Source organism: Oncorhynchus mykiss, chromosome 15, assembly GCF_013265735.2.
Source record: "Oncorhynchus mykiss isolate Arlee chromosome 15, USDA_OmykA_1.1, whole genome shotgun sequence".
NCBI lineage: Eukaryota > Metazoa > Chordata > Actinopteri > Salmoniformes > Salmonidae > Oncorhynchus > Oncorhynchus mykiss.
In genome coordinates this window covers 3,818,450-3,832,441 of record NC_048579.1, presented here as the reverse complement: position 1 = coordinate 3,832,441, position 13,992 = coordinate 3,818,450, and positions in this window count along the sequence as shown.

The window sequence follows — 13,992 nt, the reverse complement described above, 5'->3', positions numbered from 1 at the left end:
TGAGACAGGACTCTGGGAGGGATGGCACGGTGAGACAGGAGTCTGGCAGGGATGGCATTTCAGGACAGGAGTCTGGGAGGGATGGCACGGTGAGACAGGAGTCTGGGAGGGATGGCACGGTGAGACAGGAGTCTAGGAGGGATGGCATGGTGAGACAGGACTCTGGGAGGGATGGCACGGTGAGACAGGAGTCTGGCAGGGATGGCATTTCAGGACAGGAGTCTGGGAGGGATGGCACGGTGAGACAGGAGTCTGGTAGGAATGGCACGGTGAGACAGGAGTCTGGTAGGGATGGCATGGTGAGACAGGAGTCTAGGAGGGATGGCACGGTGAGACAGGAGTCTGGTAGGGATGGCATTTCAGGACAGGAGTCTGGGAGGGATGGCACGGTGAGACGGGAGTCTGGGAGGGATGGCACGGTGAGACAGGAGTCTGGGAGGGATGGCATTTCAGGACAGGAGTCTGGGAGGGATGGCACGGTAAGACAGGAGTCTGGTAGGGATGGCACAGTGAGACAGGAGTCTGGGAGGGATTGCAGGTCAGGACAGGAGTCTAGGAGGGATGGCACGGTGAGACAGGAGTCTGGGAGGGATGGCAAAGTGAGACAGGAGTCTGGTAGGGATGGCATTTCAGGACAGGAGTCTGGGAGGGATGGCACGGTATGACAGGAGTCTGGTAGGAATGGCACGGTGAGACAGGAGTCTGGTAGAGATGGCATGGTGAGACAGGAGTCTGGGAGGGATGGCACGGTGAGACAGGAGTCTGGTAGGGATGGCATTTCAGGACAGGAGTCTGGGAGGGATGGCACGGTGAGACAGGAGTCTGGGAGGGATGGCACGGTGAGACAGGAGTCTGGGAGGGATGGCATTTCAGGACAGGAGTCTGGGAGGGATGGCACGGTAAGACAGGAGTCTGGTAGGGATGGCACAGTGAGACAGGAGTCTGGGAGGGATGGCATTTCAGGACAGGAGTCTAGGAGGGATGGCACGGTGAGACAGGAGTCTGGGAGGGATGGCACGGTGAGACAGGAGTCTGGGAGGGATGGCACGGTGAGACAGGAGTCTGGGAGGGATGGCACGGTGAGACAGGAGTCTGGTAGGGATGGCATTTCAGGACAGGAGTCTGGTAGGGATGGCATTTCAGGACAGGAGTCTAGGAGGGATGGCATGGTGAGACAGGAGTCTGGGAGGGATGGCACTGTGAGACAGGAGTCTGGGAGGGATGGCACGGTGAGACAGGAGTCTGGGTCGGATGGCACGGTGAGACAGGAGTCTAGGAGGGATGGCATGGTGAGACAGGACTCTGGGAGGGATGGCACGGTGAGACAGGAGTCTGGCAGGGATGGCATTTCAGGACAGGAGTCTGGGCGGGATGGCACGGTGAGACAGGAGTCTGGGAGGGATGGCACGGTGAGACAGGAGTCTAGGAGGGATGGCATGGTGAGACAGGAGTCTGGTAGGGATGGCACAGTGAGACAGGATTCTGGGAGGGATGGCATTTCAGGACAGGAGTCTGGGAGGGATGGCACGGTAAGACAGGAGTCTGGTAGGAATGGCACGGTGAGACAGGAGTCTGGGAGGGATGGCATTTCAGGACAGGAGTCTGGGAGGGATGGCACGGTAAGACAGGAGTCTGGTAGGGATGGCACAGTGAGACAGGAGTATGGGAGGGATGGCATTTCAGGACAGGAGTCTAGGAGGGATGGCACGGTGAGACAGGAGTCTGGGAGGGATGGCACGGTGAGACAGGAGTCTGGGAGGGATGGCACGGTGAGACAGGAGTCTGGGAGGGATGGCACGGTGAGACAGGAGTCTGGTAGGGATGGCATTTCAGGACAGGAGTCTGGGAGGGATGGCACGGTATGACAGGAGTCTGGTAGGGATGGCACAGTGAGACAGGAGTCTGGTAGGGATGGCATGATGAGACAGGAGTCTGGGAGGGATGGCACGGTGAGACAGGAGTCTGGTAGGGATGGCACGGTGAGACAGGAGTCTGGGAGGGATGGCACGGTGAGACAGGAGTCTGGGAGGGATGGCACGGTGAGACAGGAGTCTGGTAGGAATGGCACGGTGAGACAGGAGTATGGTAGGGATGGCATGGTGAGACAGGAGTCTGGGAGGGATGGCACGGTGAGACAGGAGTCTGGTAGGGATGGCATTTCAGGACAGGAGTCTGGGAGGGATGGCACGGTGAGACAGGAGTCTGGGAGGGATGGCACGGTGAGACAGGAGTCTAGGAGGGATGGCACAGTGAGACAGGAGTCTGGTAGGAATGGCACGGTGAGACAGGAGTCTGGGAGGGATGGCACAGTGAGACAGGAGTCTGGGAGGGATGGTACGGTGAGACAGGAGTCTGGGAGGAATGGCACGGTGAGACAGGAGTCTAGGAGGGATGGCACGGTGAGACAGGAGTCTGGGAGGGATGGTACTGTGAGACAGGAGTCTAGGAGAGATGGCACGGTGAGACAGGAGTCTGGTAGGAATGGAACAGTGAGACAGGAGTCTGGTAGGAATGGCACAGTGAGACAGGAGTCTTGGAGGAATGGCACCGTGAGACAGGAGTCTAGGAGGGATGGCATGGTGAGACAGGAGTCTGGGAGGGATGGCACAGTGAGACAGGAGTCTGGGAGGGATGGCACGGTGAGACAGGAGTCTGGGTGGGATGGCACGGTGAGACAGGAGTCTGATAGGAATGGCACGGTGAGACAGGAGTCTAGGAGGGATGGCATGGTGAGACAGGACTCTGGGAGGGATGGCACGGTGAGACAGGAGTCTGGCAGGGATGGCATTTCAGGACAGGAGTCTGGGAGGGATGGCACGGTGAGACAGGAGTCTGGGAGGGATGGCACGGTGAGACAGGAGTCTAGGAGGGATGGCACGGTAAGACAGGAGTCTGGTAGGGATGGCACAGTGAGACAGGAGTCTGGGAGGGATGGCATTTCAGGAGAGGAGTCTAGGGGGGATGGCACGGTGAGACAGGAGTCTGGGAGGGATGGCACGTTGAGAAAGGAGTCTAGGAGGGATGGCACGGTGAGACAGGAGTCTGGGAGGGATGGCACGGTGAGACAGGAGTCTGGTAGGGATGGCATTTCAGGACAGGAGTCTGGGAGGGATGGCACGGTATGACAGAAGTCTGGTAGGGATGGCACAGTGAGACAGGAGTCTGGGAGGGATGGCACGGTGAGACAGGAGTCTGGTAGGAATGGCACGGTGAGACAGGAGTCTGGTAGGGATGGCATGGTGAGACAGGAGTCTGGGAGGGATGGCACGGTGAGACAGGAGTCTGGTAGGGATGGCATTTCAGGACAGGAGTCTGGGAGGGATGGCACGGTGAAACAGGAGTCTGGGAGGGATGGCACTGTGAGACAGGAGTCTAGGAGGGATGACACAGTGAGACAGGAGTCTGGTAGGAATGGCACGGTGAGACAGGAGTCTGGGAGGGATGGCACGGTGAGACAGGAGTCTGGGAGGGATGGCACGGTGAGACAGGAGTCTAGGAGGGATGGCACGGTGAGACAGGAGTCTGGTAGGGATGGCACAGTGAGACAGGATTCTGGGAGGGATGGCATTTCAGGACAGGAGTCTGGGAGGGATGGCACGGTAAGACAGGAGTCTGGTAGGAATGGCACGGTGAGACAGGAGTCTGGGAGGGATGGCATTTCAGGACAGGAGTCTGGGAGGGATGGCACGGTAAGACAGGAGTCTGGTAGGGATGGCACAGTGAGACAGGAGTATGGGAGGGATGGCACGGTGAGACAGGAGTCTGGGAGGGATGGCACGGTGAGACAGGAGTCTGGGAGGGATGGCACGGTGAGACAGGAGTCTGGTAGGGATGGCATTTCAGGACAGGAGTCTGGGAGGGATGGCACGGTATGACAGGAGTCTGGTAGGGATGGCACAGTGAGACAGGAGTCTGGTAGGGATGGCATGATGAGACAGGAGTCTGAGAGGGATGGCACGGTGAGACAGGAGTCTGGTAGGGATGGCACGGTGAGACAGGAGTCTGGGAGGGATGGCACGGTGAGACAGGAGTCTGGGAGGGATGGCACGGTGAGACAGGAGTCTGGTAGGAATGGCACGGTGAGACAGGAGTATGGTAGGGATGGCATGGTGAGACAGGAGTCTGGGAGGGATGGCACGGTGAGACAGGAGTCTGGTAGGGATGGCATTTCAGGACAGGAGTCTGGGAGGGATGGCACGGTGAGACAGGAGTCTGGGAGGGATGGCACGGTGAGACAGGAGTCTAGGAGGGATGGCACAGTGAGACAGGAGTCTGGTAGGAATGGCACGGTGAGACAGGAGTCTGGGAGGGATGGCACAGTGAGACAGGAGACTGGGAGGGATGGTACGGTGAGACAGGAGTCTGGGAGGAATGGCACGGTGAGACAGGAGTCTAGGAGGGATGGCACGGTGAGACAGGAGTCTGGGAGGGATGGTACTGTGAGACAGGAGTCTAGGAGAGATGGCACGGTGAGACAGGAGTCTGGTAGGAATGGAACAGTGAGACAGGAGTCTGGTAGGAATGGCACCGTGAGACAGGAGTCTAGGAGGGATGGCATGGTGAGACAGGAGTCTGGGAGGGATGGCACAGTGAGACAGGAGTCTGGGAGGGATGGCACGGTGAGACAGGAGTCTGGGTGGGATGGCACGGTGAGACAGGAGTCTGATAGGAATGGCACGGTGAGACAGGAGTCTAGGAGGGATGGCATGGTGAGACAGGACTCTGGGAGGGATGGCACGGTGAGACAGGAGTCTGGCAGGGATGGCATTTCAGGACAGGAGTCTGGGAGGGATGGCACGGTGAGACAGGAGTCTGGGAGGGATGGCACGGTGAGACAGGAGTCTAGGAGGGATGGCACGGTAAGACAGGAGTCTGGTAGGGATGGCACAGTGAGACAGGAGTCTGGGAGGGATGGCACAGTGAGACAGGAGTCTAGGAGGGATGGCATGGTGAGACAGGAGTCTGGGAGGGATGGCACGGTGAGACAGGAGTCTGGGAGGGATGGCACGTTGAGAAAGGAGTCTAGGAGGGATGGCACGGTGAGACAGGAGTCTGGGAGGGATGGCACGGTGAGACAGGAGTCTGGTAGGGATGGCATTTCAGGACAGGAGTCTGGGAGGGATGGCACGGTATGACAGAAGTCTGGTAGGGTTGGCACAGTGAGACAGGAGTCTGGGAGGGATGGCACGGTGAGACAGGAGTCTGGTAGGAATGGCACGGTGAGACAGGAGTCTGGTAGGGATGGCATGGTGAGACAGGAGTCTGGGAGGGATGGCACGGTGAGACAGGAGTCTGGTAGGGATGGCATTTCAGGACAGGAGTCTGGGAGGGATGGCACGGTGAGACAGGAGTCTGGGAGGGATGGCACTGTGAGACAGGAGTCTAGGAGGGATGGCACAGTGAGACAGGAGTCTGGTAGGAATGGCACGGTGAGACAGGAGTCTGGGAGGGATGGCACAGTGAGACAGGAGTCTAGGAGGGATGGCATGGTGAGACAGGAGTCTGGGAGGGATGGCACGGTGAGACAGGAGTCTGGGAGGGATGGCACCGTGAGACAGGAGTCTGGGAGGGATGGTACGGTGAGACAGGAGTCTGGGAGGAATGGCACGGTGAGACAGGAGTCTAGGAGGGATGGCATGTTGAGAGGAGTCTGGGAGGGATGGCACGGTGAGACAGGAGTCTGGTAGGGATGGCATTTCAGGACAGGAGTCTGGGAGGGATGGCACGGTGAGACAGGAGTCTGGGAGGGATGGCACTGTGAGACAGGAGTCTAGGAGGGATGGCACAGTGAGACAGGAGTCTGGTAGGAATGGCACGGTGAGACAGGAGTCTGGGAGGGATGGCACAGTGAGACAGGAGTCTAGGAGGGATGGCATGGTGAGACAGGAGTCTGGGAGGGATGGCACGGTGAGACAGGAGTCTGGGAGGGATGGCACGGTGAGACAGGAGTCTGGGAGGGATGGTACGGTGAGACAGGAGTCTGGGAGGAATGGCACGGTGAGACAGGAGTCTAGGAGGGATGGCACGGTGAGACAGGAGTCTGGGAGGGATGGTACGGTGAGACAGGAGTCTAGGAGGGATGGCACGGTGAGACAGGAGTCTGGTAGGAATGGAACAGTGAGACAGGAGTCTGGTAGGAATGGCACAGTGAGACAGGAGTCTGGGAGGAATGGCACCGTGAGACAGGAGTCTAGGAGGGATGGCATGGTGAGACAGGAGTCTGGGAAGGATGGCACAGTGAGACAGGAGTCTGGGAGGGATGGCACGATGAGACAGGAGTCTGGGTGGGATGGCACGGTGAGACAGGAGTCTGGGAGGGATGGCACGGTGAGACAGGAGTCTGGTAGGGATGGCACAGTGAGACAGGAGTCTGGGAGGGATGGCACGGTGAGACAGGAAACTGATAGGAATGGCATGGTGAGACAGGAGTCTGGTAGGGATGGCATTTCAGGACAGGAGTCTAGGGGGGATGGCACGGTGAGACAGGAGTCTGGGAGGGATGGCACGTTGAGAAAGGAGTCTAGGAGGGATGGCACGGTGAGACAGGAGTCTGGGAGGGATGGCACGGTGAGACAGGAGTCTGGTAGGGATGGCATTTCAGGACAGGAGTCTAGGGGGGATGGCACGGTGAGACAGGAGTCTGGGAGGGATGGCACGTTGAGAAAGGAGTCTAGGAGGGATGGCACGATGAGACAGGAGTCTGGGTGGGATGGCACGGTGAGACAGGAGTCTGGGAGGGATGGCACGGTGAGACAGGAGTCTGGTAGGGATGGCACAGTGAGACAGGAGTCTGGGAGGGATGGCACGGTGAGACAGGAAACTGATAGGAATGGCATGGTGAGACAGGAGTCTGGTAGGGATGGCATTTCAGGACAGGAGTCTAGAGGGGATGGCACGGTGAGACAGGAGTCTGGGAGGGATGGCACGTTGAGAAAGGAGTCTAGGAGGGATGGCACGGTGAGACAGGAGTCTGGGAGGGATGGCACGGTGAGACAGGAGTCTGGTAGGGATGGCATTTCAGGACAGGAGTCTGGGAGGGATGGCACGGTGAGACAGGAGTCTGGTAGGAATGGCACGGTGAGACAGGAGTCTGGTAGGGATGGCATGGTGAGACAGGAGTCTGGGAGGGATGGCACGGTGAGACAGGAGTCTGGTAGGGATGGCATTGCAGGACAGGAGTCTGGGAGGGATGGCACGGTGAGACAGGAGTCTGGGAGGGATGGCACTGTGAGACAGGAGTCTAGGAGGGATGGCACAGTGAGACAGGAGTCTGGTAGGAATGGCACGGTGAGACATGAGTCTGGGAGGGATGGCACAGTGAGACAGGAGTCTAGGAGGGATGGCATGGTGAGACAGGAGTCTGGGAGGGATGGCACGGTGAGACAGGAGTCTGGTAGGAATGGAACAGTGAGACAGGAGTCTGGTAGGAATGGCACAGTGAGACAGGAGTCTGGGAGGAATGGCACCGTGAGACAGGAGTCTAGGAGGGATGGCATGGTGAGACAGGAGTCTGGGAAGGATGGCACAGTGAGACAGGAGTCTGGGAGGGATGGCACGGTGAGACAGGAGTCTGGGTGGGATGGCACGGTGAGACAGGAGTCTGGGAGGGATGGCACGGTGAGACAGGAGTCTGGTAGGAATGGCACGGTGAGACAGGAGTCTGGGAGGGATGGCACAGTGAGACAGGAGTCTAGGAGGGATGGCATGGTGAGACAGGAGTCTGGGAGGGATGGCACGGTGAGACAGGAGTCTGGGAGGGATGGCATTTCAGGACAGGAGTCTGGGAGGGATGGCACGGTGAGACAGGAGTCTGGGAGGGATGGCACTGTGAGACAGGAGTCTAGGAGGGATGGCACAGTGAGACAGGAGTCTGGTAGGAATCGCACGGTGAGACAGGAGTCTGGGAGGGATGGCACAGTGAGACAGGAGTCTAGGAGGGATGGCATGGTGAGACAGGAGTCTGGGAGGGATGGCACGGTGAGACAGGAGTCTGGGAGGGATGGCACCGTGAGACAGGAGTCTGGGAGGGATGGTACGGTGAGACAGGAGTCTGGGAGGAATGGCACGGTGAGACAGGAGTCTAGGAGGGATGGCACATTGAGACAGGAGTCTGGTAGGAATGGCACGGTGAGACAGGAGTCTGGTAGGGATGGCACGGTGAGACAGGAGTCTGGTAGGGATGGCATTTCAGGACAGGAGTCTGGGAGGGATGGCACGGTGAGACAGGAGTCTGGGAGGGATGGCACTGTGAGACAGGAGTCTAGGAGGGATGGCACAGTGAGACAGGAGTCCGGTAGGAATGGCACGGTGAGACAGGAGTCTGGGAGGGATGGCACAGTGAGACAGGAGTCTAGGAGGGATGGCATGGTGAGACAGGAGTCTGGGAGGGATGGCACGGTGAGACAGGAGTCTGGGAGGGATGGCACGGTGAGACAGGAGTCTGGGAGGAATGGCACGGTGAGACAGGAGTCTAGGAGGGATGGCACGGTGAGACAGGAGTCTGGGAGGGATGGTACGGTGAGACAGGAGTCTAGGAGGGATGGCACGGTGAGACAGGAGTCTGGTAGGAATGGAACAGTGAGACAGGAGTCTGGTAGGAATGGCACAGTGAGACAGGAGTCTGGGAGGAATGGCACCGTGAGACAGGAGTCTAGGAGGGATGGCATGGTGAGACAGGAGTCTGGGAAGGATGGCACAGTGAGACAGGAGTCTGGGAGGGATGGCACGGTGAGACAGGAGTCTGGGTGGGATGGCACGGTGAGACAGGAGTCTGGGAGGGATGGCACGGTGAGACAGGAGTCTGGGAGGGATGGCACGGTGAGACAGGAAACTGATAGGAATGGCATGGTGAGACAGGAGTCTGGTAGGGATGGCATGGTGAGACAGGAGTCTGGGAGGGATGGCACGGTGAGACAGGAGTCTGGCAGGGATGGCATTTCAGGACAGGAGTCTGGGAGGGATGGCACGGTGAGACAGGAGTCTGGGAGGGATGGCACGGTGAGACAGGAGTCTAGGAGAGATGGCACGGTGAGACAGGAGTCTGGGAGGGATGGCACGGTGAGACAGGAGTCTGGTAGGGATGGCATTTCAGGACAGGAGTCTGGGAGGGATGGCACGGTATGACAGGAGTCTGGTAGGGATGGCATGGTGAGACAGGAGTCTGGGAGGGATGGCACGGTGAGACAGGAGTCTGGTAGGAATGGCACGGTGAGACAGGAGTCTGGTAGGGATGGCATTTCAGGACAGGAGTCTGGGAGGGATGGCACGGTGAGACAGGAGTCTGGTAGGGATGGCATTTCAGGACAGGAGTCTGGGAAGGATGGCACGGTGAGACAGGAGTCTGGGAGGGATGGCACGGTGAGACAGGAGTCTAGGAGGTATGGCACAGTGAGACAGGAGTCTGGGGGGGATGGCACGGTGAGACAGGAGTCTGGGAGGGATGGTACGGTGAGACAGGAGTCTAGGAGGGATGGCACAGTGAGACAGGAGTCTGGCAGGAATGGAACAGTGAGACAGGAGTCTGGTAGGAATGGCACATTGAGACAGGAGTCTGGGAGGAATGGCACCGTGAGACAGGAGTCTAGGAGTGATGGCATGGTGAGACAGGAGTCTGGGAGGGATGGCACAGTGAGACAGGAGTCTGGGAGGGATGGCACAGTGAGACAGGAGTCTGTTAGGGATGGCACAGTGAGACAGGAGTCTGGGAGGGATGGCATTTCAGGACAGGAGTCTGGGAGGGATGGCACGGTAAGACAGGAGTCTGGTAGGGATGGCACAGTGAGACAGGAGTCTGGGAGGAATGGCACGGTGAGACAGGAGTCTGGTAGGAATGGCACGTGAGACAGGAGTCTGGTAGGGATGGCATGGTGAGACTGGAGTCTGGGAGGGATGGCATTTCAGGACAGGAGTCTGGGAGGGATGGCACGGTGAGACAGGAGTCTGGGAGGGATGGCACTGTGAGACAGGAGTCTAGGAGGGATGGCACAGTGAGACAGGAGTCTGGTAGGAATGGCACGGTGAGACAGGAGTCTGGGAGGGATGGCACAGTGAGACAGGAGTCTAGGAGGGATGGCATGGTGAGACAGGAGTCTGGGAGGGATGGCACGGTGAGACAGGAGTCTGGGAGGGATGGCACCGTGAGACAGGAGTCTGGGAGGGATGGTACGGTGAGACAGGAGTCTGGGAGGAATGGCACGGTGAGACAGGAGTCTAGGAGGGATGGCATGTTGAGAGGAGTCTGGGAGGGATGGCACGGTGAGACAGGAGTCTGGTAGGGATGGCATTTCAGGACAGGAGTCTGGGAGGGATGGCACGGTGAGACAGGAGTCTGGGAGGGATGGCACTGTGAGACAGGAGTCTAGGAGGGATGGCACAGTGAGACAGGAGTCTGGTAGGAATGGCACGGTGAGACAGGAGTCTGGGAGGGATGGCACAGTGAGACAGGAGTCTAGGAGGGATGGCATGGTGAGACAGGAGTCTGGGAGGGATGGCACGGTGAGACAGGAGTCTGGGAGGGATGGCACGGTGAGACAGGAGTCTGGGAGGGATGGTACGGTGAGACAGGAGTCTGGGAGGAATGGCACGGTGAGACAGGAGTCTAGGAGGGATGGCACGGTGAGACAGGAGTCTGGGAGGGATGGTACGGTGAGACAGGAGTCTGGGAGGGATGGCACGGTGAGACAGGAGTCTGGGAGGGATGGCACGGTGAGACAGGAAACTGATAGGAATGGCATGGTGAGACAGGAGTCTGGTAGGGATGGCATGGTGAGACAGGAGTCTGGGAGGGATGGCACGGTGAGACAGGAGTCTGGCAGGGATGGCATTTCAGGACAGGAGTCTGGGAGGGATGGCACGGTGAGACAGGAGTCTGGGAGGGATGGCACGGTGAGACAGGAGTCTAGGAGAGATGGCACGGTGAGACAGGAGTCTGGGAGGGATGGCACGGTGAGACAGGAGTCTGGTAGGGATGGCATTTCAGGACAGGAGTCTGGGAGGGATGGCACGGTATGACAGGAGTCTGGTAGGGATGGCATGGTGAGACAGGAGTCTGGGAGGGATGGCACGGTGAGACAGGAGTCTGGTAGGAATGGCACGGTGAGACAGGAGTCTGGTAGGGATGGCATTTCAGGACAGGAGTCTGGGAGGGATGGCACGGTGAGACAGGAGTCTGGTAGGGATGGCATTTCAGGACAGGAGTCTGGGAAGGATGGCACGGTGAGACAGGAGTCTGGGAGGGATGGCACGGTGAGACAGGAGTCTAGGAGGTATGGCACAGTGAGACAGGAGTCTGGGGGGGATGGCACGGTGAGACAGGAGTCTGGGAGGGATGGTACGGTGAGACAGGAGTCTAGGAGGGATGGCACAGTGAGACAGGAGTCTGGCAGGAATGGAACAGTGAGACAGGAGTCTGGTAGGAATGGCACATTGAGACAGGAGTCTGGGAGGAATGGCACCGTGAGACAGGAGTCTAGGAGTGATGGCATGGTGAGACAGGAGTCTGGGAGGGATGGCACAGTGAGACAGGAGTCTGGGAGGGATGGCACAGTGAGACAGGAGTCTGGGAGGGATGGCACGGTGAGACAGGAGTCTGGGAGGGATGGCACGGTGAGACAGGAGTCTGGGAGGGATGGCACGGTGAGACAGGAGTCTGTTAGGGATGGCACAGTGAGACAGGAGTCTGGGAGGGATGGCATTTCAGGACAGGAGTCTGGGAGGGATGGCACGGTAAGACAGGAGTCTGGTAGGGATGGCACAGTGAGACAGGAGTCTGGGAGGAATGGCACGGTGAGACAGGAGTCTGGTAGGAATGGCACGTGAGACAGGAGTCTGGTAGGGATGGCATGGTGAGACTGGAGTCTGGGAGGGATGGCATTTCAGGACAGGAGTCTGGGAGCGATGGCACGGTGAGACAGGAGTCTGGGAGGGATGGCACTGTGAGACAGGAGTCTAGGAGGGATGGCACAGTGAGACAGGAGTCTGGTAGGAATGGCACGGTGAGACAGGAGTCTGGGAGGGATGGCACAGTGAGACAGGAGTCTAGGAGGGATGGCATGGTGAGACAGGAGTCTGGGAGGGATGGCACGGTGAGACAGGAGTCTGGGAGGGATGGCACCGTGAGACAGGAGTCTGGGAGGGATGGTACGGTGAGACAGGAGTCTGGGAGGAATGGCACGGTGAGACAGGAGTCTAGGAGGGATGGCATGTTGAGAGGAGTCTGGGAGGGATGGCACGGTGAGACAGGAGTCTGGTAGGGATGGCATTTCAGGACAGGAGTCTGGGAGGGATGGCACGGTGAGACAGGAGTCTGGGAGGGATGGCACTGTGAGACAGGAGTCTAGGAGGGATGGCACAGTGAGACAGGAGTCTGGTAGGAATGGCACGGTGAGACAGGAGTCTGGGAGGGATGGCACAGTGAGACAGGAGTCTAGGAGGGATGACATGGTGAGACAGGAGTCTGGGAGGGATGGCACGGTGAGACAGGAGTCTGGGAGGGATGGCACGGTGAGACAGGAGTCTGGGAGGGATGGTACGGTGAGACAGGAGTCTGGGAGGAATGGCACGGTGAGACAGGAGTCTAGGAGGGATGGCACGGTGAGACAGGAGTCTGGGAGGGATGGTACGGTGAGACAGGAGTCTAGGAGGGATGGCACGGTGAGACAGGAGTCTGGTAGGAATGGAACAGTGAGACAGGAGTCTGGTAGGAATGGCACAGTGAGACAGGAGTCTGGGAGGAATGGCACCGTGAGACAGGAGTCTAGGAGGGATGGCATGGTGAGACAGGAGTCTGGGAAGGATGGCACAGTGAGACAGGAGTCTGGGAGGGATGGCACGATGAGACAGGAGTCTGGGTGGGATGGCACGGTGAGACAGGAGTCTGGGAGGGATGGCACGGTGAGACAGGAGTCTGGTAGGGATGGCACAGTGAGACAGGAGTCTGGGAGGGATGGCACGGTGAGACAGGAAACTGATAGGAATGGCATGGTGAGACAGGAGTCTGGTAGGGATGGCATTTCAGGACAGGAGTCTAGGGGGGATGGCACGGTGAGACAGGAGTCTGGGAGGGATGGCACGTTGAGAAAGGAGTCTAGGAGGGATGGCACGGTGAGACAGGAGTCTGGGAGGGATGGCACGGTGAGACAGGAGTCTGGTAGGGATGGCATTTCAGGACAGGAGTCTGGGAGGGATGGCACGGTGAGACAGGAGTCTGGTAGGAATGGCACGGTGAGACAGGAGTCTGGTAGGGATGGCATGGTGAGACAGGAGTCTGGGAGGGATGGCACGGTGAGACAGGAGTCTGATAGGGATGGCATTGCAGGACAGGAGTCTGGGAGGGATGGCACGGTGAGACAGGAGTCTGGGAGGGATGGCACTGTGAGACAGGAGTCTAGGAGGGATGGCACAGTGAGACAGGAGTCTGGTAGGAATGGCACGGTGAGACATGAGTCTGGGAGGGATGGCACAGTGAGACAGGAGTCTAGGAGGGATGGCATGGTGAGACAGGAGTCTGGGAGGGATGGCACGGTGAGACAGGAGTCTGGTAGGAATGGAACAGTGAGACAGGAGTCTGGTAGGAATGGCACAGTGAGACAGGAGTCTGGGAGGAATGGCACCGTGAGACAGGAGTCTAGGAGGGATGGCATGGTGAGACAGGAGTCTGGGAAGGATGGCACAGTGAGACAGGAGTCTGGGAGGGATGGCACGGTGAGACAGGAGTCTGGGTGGGATGGCACGGTGAGACAGGAGTCTGGGAGGGATGGCACGGTGAGACAGGAGTCTGGTAGGAATGGCACGGTGAGACAGGAGTCTGGGAGGGATGGCACAGTGAGACAGGAGTCTAGGAGGGATGGCATGGTGAGACAGGAGTCTGGGAGGGATGGCACGGTGAGACAGGAGTCTGGGAGGGATGGCATTTCAGGACAGGAGTCTGGGAGGGATGGCACGGTGAGACAGGAGTCTGGGAGGGATGGCACTGTGAGACAGGAGTCTAGGAGG